Raw genomic sequence first — 7,967 nt, forward strand, 5'->3', positions numbered from 1 at the left:
GGAGGAAGTTGGGTAGCAGTTTGACACTTTTACCTGTATCTTTAAAAATAATTTCTTTGGGGAGGGTGGGGAATTGATCTGTTCAGATTTTTTAATCACTTAGTTGTGGGAACTTACTTTCCTAGAAAATTTTTGGTTTCATCTAGGTTTTCAAACTTGGATGAAATTAAGAAAAGTTGACTTTTATAATTTAAAAAATGTGAGGTAATATATTTTATATTATCACTTACTGTGTGTCTTTTATGACATCCCCATTTTCCTACTAAGTTAGTTAGTAGTTTTTTTAATTTTGTTTTTGAAGAGCAACCTTTTGAAATGTTTGGGAATACATTGATTGGTTGTACTGTTTTCTGTTTGCCAATTTTGCTTTTTTAATTTGTTTCCTTATTTATATATTAAAAATTTAGATGTTTGCTCATATAATTTTTCATTGTTTCTTAATGATAAATGTATTTACGGCTTTGAATTTTCCTCTGTATACTGTCATAGCTGTGTTTTATGATTTTTTTAAAAGAAATTGTGCAACTTAGCATTCTTTCTTGATGAATGTTTAACAGCATTTAAACTTTTGAGTGAAAGGGACTTGGTATTTTCTGATGTTACTAATGTTTAATTTTTCTGAAGAAAACTTATTTCCACCTTTCAGAATTTAATGTTCTGTGTGCTTTTCAATGTATGATTGATTTTAAGATTTATTAGGTTTTTTAAAAAAGGTTTTATTTATTTATTTGAGAGAGATCATGCATAAGGATGAGTGGGGCAGGGGCAGAAGCAGAAGGAGAGAGAGAAGTAGACTCCCTGCTGAGCAGGGAGCCTGGCACTGGGGGACCCTGGGGAAATGACCTGAGCTGAAGGCAGATGCTTAACCGACTGAGCCACCCAGGCACCCCAATATTTATTAGTTTTTGAAAAAGAAGCTATATTTTCTCTTTTCAGGATTCAGCATTAGATATTTAACACATATACCTGTTAATTATTTATTGAATTCTATACTCTTATTTTTAATGACCGGGTATGTTATTCCTTAATTGATGGGGTTAATTAAATTCTTTTTGTAGTGTGTGTTTTGCCCATTGTTTTTTATATCACACATTTTCTATCTTATGAAAGCTGCTATTTTTTTTGGTTTATAGGCATTTGTGATTATTTTAATTTTATTTTGAATTATTCTTTTACAGAATAAGCTGCCCATATTTGTTATGTTTAATATTTTTAATATTTTTATATTCTTTAAAAATATTTAATATTTTTATATTCTTCCTTTTTGATATTATAACCAGAAGCTTTGCTTTCTGTTTGTTTGTATTTGTATGATATATGTTATCAGTTTTTAAATTTTTAACCTGGATCATGTTTTTTGGGTGGTGGAGTGGTAATTATGTCTCTTGCAGTAAGGGTATTTTCTTTAGTTCACATCTAACTCCCACCATCCAACCCTTGGATGGCTTGATTGGAAAAAAAGATAGTCAAGGAAATTCTTCAGTAAATATTATTGCTATTACTTCCACTATTGTTATTTTATTAATATTATTATTATTTGAGATCCTGGCTCTGCAATAGCATCTCTACTTTTTTATTTTGGTTTCCTATTTAACCTTTTAAAATTTCCTGTATTCGTTTTATGGGGGTGAGTTCCTCTCAATGGGCCATCCAGTAATAACAAGCAGGAAAAAAATGTTACAGATACTATACAGCAATTATTTGAGACAAATAGAAAAACCACAATAAAAGCCTTTATGTCAGTCCTGGACCTGTGAAGTTGCTTCCCTTGGAAGAGATTATGTCAGAACTTTGATTTATAAACAAAAGACAGTGCTAAAATTTTTCTCTTTCTCTGGTTCATTCCACTTCTACTTGAATACGATATCACTTTATGGTTAATGTTTGCTCTTTGTGTTATTAAGCCTCTATTAACTCATTAGCACTCTGCAACAGTTGCTAAAACAAACTTGCTTTGGTTATAGTTGATAAAATTGTTCTTTGTAGACATTAATTCACCCAGTGTGAGAAACAACTTTTATTGTGCTAAAACTAGAGCTAAGAACATTGAATCTATTATTCAAGAGCATGTAATGTCAAAAATGCAAAAAGATAGAGCTTTTATGGGGGGTAAATGTACCAAGGAAATCCTTGGATAGGGTTATAGATGTTCTCTTCTTAAATCTGTCTTGTAAAATGTTTCATAGAAACTATGGGGAAAACATACTTTTCCCATTCTGGTAACTTAAAACAACACTGTGATTCCACTACAGCCAGGATAGAATGCTCACGACAGCACATTTTTTATTCTTTGTGAGAATTATATCAATTTAAATATTTGTATCCATAATCACATTCTCATTTTGACATATTAATGTCAACGGTATGTTAATTTTTGATGTTTTCATCCTTTTTGTCATAATTGTTCCTCCTTAATTTAATTAAATTTTTACTGTCATAAAACTAATTATATTATATCTCTGAGTGATTTGATCTATGGAATGACTTCAAAACATGTTGTACTTGCTTCGTTTTGCCTGGGGGAAAATCATGATAAGGAAATGCCATATTCCTATTTCAGCATATATAAATTATACTATGAGTTCTTCTGCTATCAGCTTAATTATTCTGGTGGAGATTAGTTTGGGAGGGGAGACTTCTTTTTTGAAGAGTTAATGAGGGAGTGGAAGTGAAAGAATCTAAAATTGAGTGTTTTGGAGTAAATAAATGTTGTTAACTAAGCAATTTTCGATGCTTAATGCTTTGACCCTCCCCAGGAGAATGCTGGGATCATTGTGATTTGTTCCATTCTTCTCACTCTCCTGTTGGCTGTCACTGGAAAATGGATCTATTATTTTATTTTAATTTTGATTCTGAAATTTCCACTCATATGTTTAAAGATTATTTATTTATTTATTTATTGGATAGAGAGGGAGAGAGAGAGAGAGAGAGTGTGTGAGCAAGCACACAAGCAGGGGAATCAGCAGGCAGAGGGAGAGGGAGAAGCAGACTCCCCCACTAAGAAGGGAGCCTGATGTGGAATTGACCCCAGAACCCTGGGATCATGGCCTGAGCCAAAGGCAGATGCTTAATTGAATGAGCCAACCAGATGCCCTCCACTCATATTTTTAAACACATACATCCATGTAACACACACAGTATTAAAGCTAGTTTTGAAAAGTGGTAACCGATATGGAATTATGCAGAATGGAATTATGCAGACTCAGAGTCTAATCATTCATGGGTGTGTGGCTTTGAAGTTGCACCATTCTGGGCAATTGGATCGACTTCTCAAAACTGTAAATTCTCAACTCTCAGTGACAATTATAATATCAATCTTACAGAATTGCTCTGAGAATTAAACCAAGTAATTTATATAAAACACATAGTACATTACTTGGTACAGAGACTAAACTCTGTAATAGTTGCAGTGGAATTGTTGATTTTACTGCTAGTAATCAAATTTTGTAACAAAATGGAAAAATCACCCTTAACTTTGTTCTTTTAACAAAACAATTTTAATCTTTTATATTAATCACTGGTGTGTTTTTATGAATTCCTATTTAAAAATTTGTTTTTAATCTAAAATTGTACAAAATTCACAAAGAATTTTATTTTCAAAAATATTTGTAATTATATTTGGTTAGTTACTATTAGTTGAAACCGAGGAAAAACACAAAATTATGCTTGCTATCAAAAGCATTGTTGCCATCTTAATTATGGCTGTTTTTAGTGAGTTCTTAATACTCCATTAAAGTTGACATTCCATCATTTAATTAATGATCCTCTATGGTTAGATACTTATCAAAAATTTTTTTAAGAAACACATATTGGGGGGGTAAAAAGGAAACAAATATTGGAGAACCATATGGAATAAGCATCTTTATTCCAATGAATTTTTTCCTAGAGTAAGTTTTCTTGAGAGAAACTACTGATTCAGAGGGGTTTAACACTTACTGTCTTAATATTAAGTTGTTGTTTACTAGCTCTACTTTATTTCTAAAATTTTATTTTTTCAGTGTTCCAAGATTCACTGTTTATGTACCACACCCAGTGCTCCATGCAATACGTGCCCTCCTTAATACCCACCACCAGCCTCACCCATCCCCTTACCCATCACCCAACCCCCTCCCCTCCAAAACCCTTAGTTTGTTTCTCAGAATCCACAGTCTCTCATGGTTTATCTCCCCCCTCTGATTTTCCCCCCTTCACTTTTCCTTTTCTTCTCCTAATGTCCTCCATGTTATTCCTTCTGTTCCACAAGCAAGTGAAACAATATGGTAATTGACTTTCTCTGCCTAACTTATTTCACTCAGCATAATCTCCTCCAGTCCCATCCCCATTGATGCAAAAGTTGGGTAATCATCCTTTCTGATGGCTGCGTAATATTCCATTGCATATTTGGACCATATCTTCTTTATCCATTTGTCTGTTGAAGGGCATCTTGGTTCTTTCCATACTTTAGCGATTGTGGACATAGCTGCTATGAACATTGGGGTATGTGTGGCCCTTCTTTTCACTACATTTACTAGGTCTACTTTAAAAAAATTATAGTAACCTGATTATGGCAAAAGCAATAAGAATTCTTGAGTAATAGGATAGTTTTCTTGGGTAAGGTTTTGAGATTATGCCCAGTTTAAATGTTTTTTTTTTTTTAAAGATTTTATTTATTTATTTGACAGATATCACAAGTAGGCATAGAGGCAGGCGGCGGGAGGGTGGGGGGGGGGGGACAGGATTTCTGCTGAGCAGAGAGCCCGATGCAGGGCTTGATCCCAGGACCCTGGGATCATGACCTGAGCCGAAGGCAGAGGCTTTAACCCACTGAGCCACCCAGGCACCCCAGTCTGCCCAATTTAAAATAAAAACTCCCAGTTTCTTAACAGAGCCTTTGAGCCATGGAGGGGATTGTCCAGCAGCCATATGGCACATAATCCCACCTTGCTGAATGCAGTTAATTGAACATTTTGGGCACTAGACCTAACCTGAGCCGATCAGAATCCTTTCCTGGGAATTTGGGTTTGGACTAAGAGGAGAGATTCAGTTTCTCTGAGTGACTGAATCAGTAGAGTATATATGAAGGATTGGAGAAACAGAAGTCTTCAGAAAAAGAGAGAGAGAAAAAAAGGAGCAGGTGCATATAAAGAGTGAGATCAGATGTTGAGAGAGTATATGATTACTTTCAAGGCCATATTTCCAGTTCCTTCTTGAAGTCCCTGTAATTCTTAAAAAACTCTTCCATTTTTCTTGGTTAATTTGTGTTCTTTTCTACTATTTATAGCTGAGAGCCCTAGTTCATATAATGGAGGCATGTGGTACTGGTCCTATATGTAGGTAGAATCAATAACTTCTAACATGGTATGTCAGTGTCTGTTAATTTCTGTGTTTTTCTCTGAATGAAATACTACCATTAGAAAAGAGAGAAGAAAAAAGTATAAGTGACTTATTCTTCACCTACCATGTTCCAGATATTAAATAAAAAATTTATTTGAGGAAGGGGCGCCTGGGTGGCTCAGTGGGTTAGGCCGCTGCCTTCGGCTCAGGTCATGATCTCAGGGTCCTGGGATCGAGTCCCGCATCGGGCTCTCTGCTCAGCAGGGAGCCTGCTTCCTCCTCTCTCTCTCTCTCTCTCTCTCTGCCTGCCTCTCTGCCTACTTGTAATCTCTGTCTGTCAAATAAAATAAAATCTTAAAAAAAATTTATTTGAGGAAGTGGTGATGCAACATGGGAAGTTAAGGGCGTAGGAGAGGAATAAATGAAACAAGATGGGATTGGGAGGGAGACAAACCATAAGTGAGTCTTAATCTCACAAAACAAACTGAGGGTTGCTGGGGGAGGGGTGATGGGAGAGAGGGGTGGGTTATGGACATTGGGGAGGGTATGTGCTATGGTGAGTGCTGTGAAGTGTGTAAACCTGGTGATTCACAGACCTGTACCCTGGGGGATAAAAATATATGTTTATAAAAAAAGAAATAAAAAATAAAAAAAAATTTAAACTATCCAGTGATGCATTGTGGCGGAAGGCATTGGGGTATAAAGAGGTAAAGAACTTTTCTGAGTTTAGACAACATGTAAGAGGAACAACTTGAATGGCTTTCACAAGTTGTAGAGTTAATAGAAATTTCTGATGGTTTGCACTGATAGAGGCCCTTGGAACTTGATTACATCTGGAACTTGTGGTCATCTGAGTTTCTAGATTCCACCTTCTGTGTAAACTTCATTTTCTCTTCTGCTGAATATGAGCCTTTAGGGTCTCCAGATCAGATGATGAAACCCCCTTTTCCTTATTCTAAATGGAGTTCTCTCTTTGAAAGGGAATTATTTTAAGTATTTGTCACTCTGCCTTTTACCCCTGCTTCCCCAAATTATCTTTTTTTAAAAATTTAATTTCTTTTCAGTGTAACAGAATTAATTGTTTATGTACCACACCCAGTGCTCCATGCAATACGTGCCCTCCTTAATACCCACCACCAGGTTCCCCCAACCTCCCCACCCACCCCTTCAAAACCCTCAGATTGTTTTTCAGAGAAGGAGGTTGAGGGAAATTGGAGGGGGAGATGAACCATGAGAGACTATGGACTCTGAAAAACAAAATTGAGTATCTTTGCCATGTCTTTACACCATTGCTTTAATTAACTTAAATCTCCATCAAATACTCCACTTTTTAAAACAGACAATTTCAAAAATACCTTGTATCATAATACACATAGAAATCAATTATCACTTGGTCATCTTGTGTAGGCTCACCAGTACGTGAGTAAGCTTTAGTAAGCCTTGAGTCATCTGCTTATTTACCTTTCAAGCTCCAATATTATCCTCCTTTCCATTCTCATCAATCACAGTTTAGTTCATATTCCATTTTCCATTATATTTCCTTAGTTTCTGTCAAAGAGTGCTTTGGCTAAAGTATCTTTAATTATTCAAGCATTCATTCATTCATCAGATATCAATTAAGTATGTAATATGTGCCCGGCTCTGTATTAGGTGCTGGATATAGCAGAACAAAACAGAAATAGCCCTGGTCTGATGAAGTTTACTGTCTAGTGGGATAAAGATTTATTAAATAAACACAATAATATAATACTTTGCTAGCATATACTTTTTGCGTGAAAGTTCTTGGTAAGTTCTTATTTTCCGCAGATACAGTTTGTAAGGATTGTCCAACCAGAAGTTTAAAGTCTTCTAAAGCTTGACTGCCTCTTCTTCACTTGGACATACTTGATTTCTAGCTGAAAACCTCTGTAAACTGCCTATGTACTCAGCTGCTTTTTTGGTTTGGGCTTCCTCTACCTTTTACCTTGTGTGATCACCTTGTTTCCACCAGTCTTGCCTGCCAGTCCTTGAAGAACCATCTCATATGCCATGGTCTTCTTGAAATCTTTCTAGATCTGAATGCAAAATGATGCCTTCCTCCTCTTGACCACGTATGTCTTTGCGTCTGCTTAATGGCAGCTGCAGCGTTCCATGGGAACTGTCCCTGTTCTTTGACCAGACTGTGAAGGTTGGGAAGGTAGGAATGTCACCTGTATCAGGTTGTAGGAGGAAACAGATGGCCATTTTGATTAGGATAGTTTGATGCATGTTTATTTGAAGAGAAACCAATTCCAGAGGTTTAAGAAGAGTGAAAAGAAGCCTCAAGAGATACTGAGGGAATGTGGGGCTAAAGAGTGAAGGTCTAACCCAGAGAAAGGAGCCAGGGGAATGCATTTCTTGCTTCTCATCTTCTGCTGGGTTTTCCAACTGGTTCAGCCCAGCCAGAAACCAGAGTGCATGGGAGTCCGTGAACACAATACATGTATTCAGCCTCTTTCAGAGAGCAGGGTTGAGGAGAGAAAGTGTTTCTGGAATAGAAAACAGAAGCAAATGAAAGACATCTGTCCTTGCTCATCTTTTAAAACTTTGCTGTGCCTCACACTCCAGCCCGTCATATTTTCAGCACCAGTAAATAAATGTTTGAGGTTCTGTGTTTTTGTGCTTTTTGTGTGTTT

This window comes from Mustela erminea, chromosome 1, assembly GCF_009829155.1.
Source record: "Mustela erminea isolate mMusErm1 chromosome 1, mMusErm1.Pri, whole genome shotgun sequence".
NCBI lineage: Eukaryota > Metazoa > Chordata > Mammalia > Carnivora > Mustelidae > Mustela > Mustela erminea.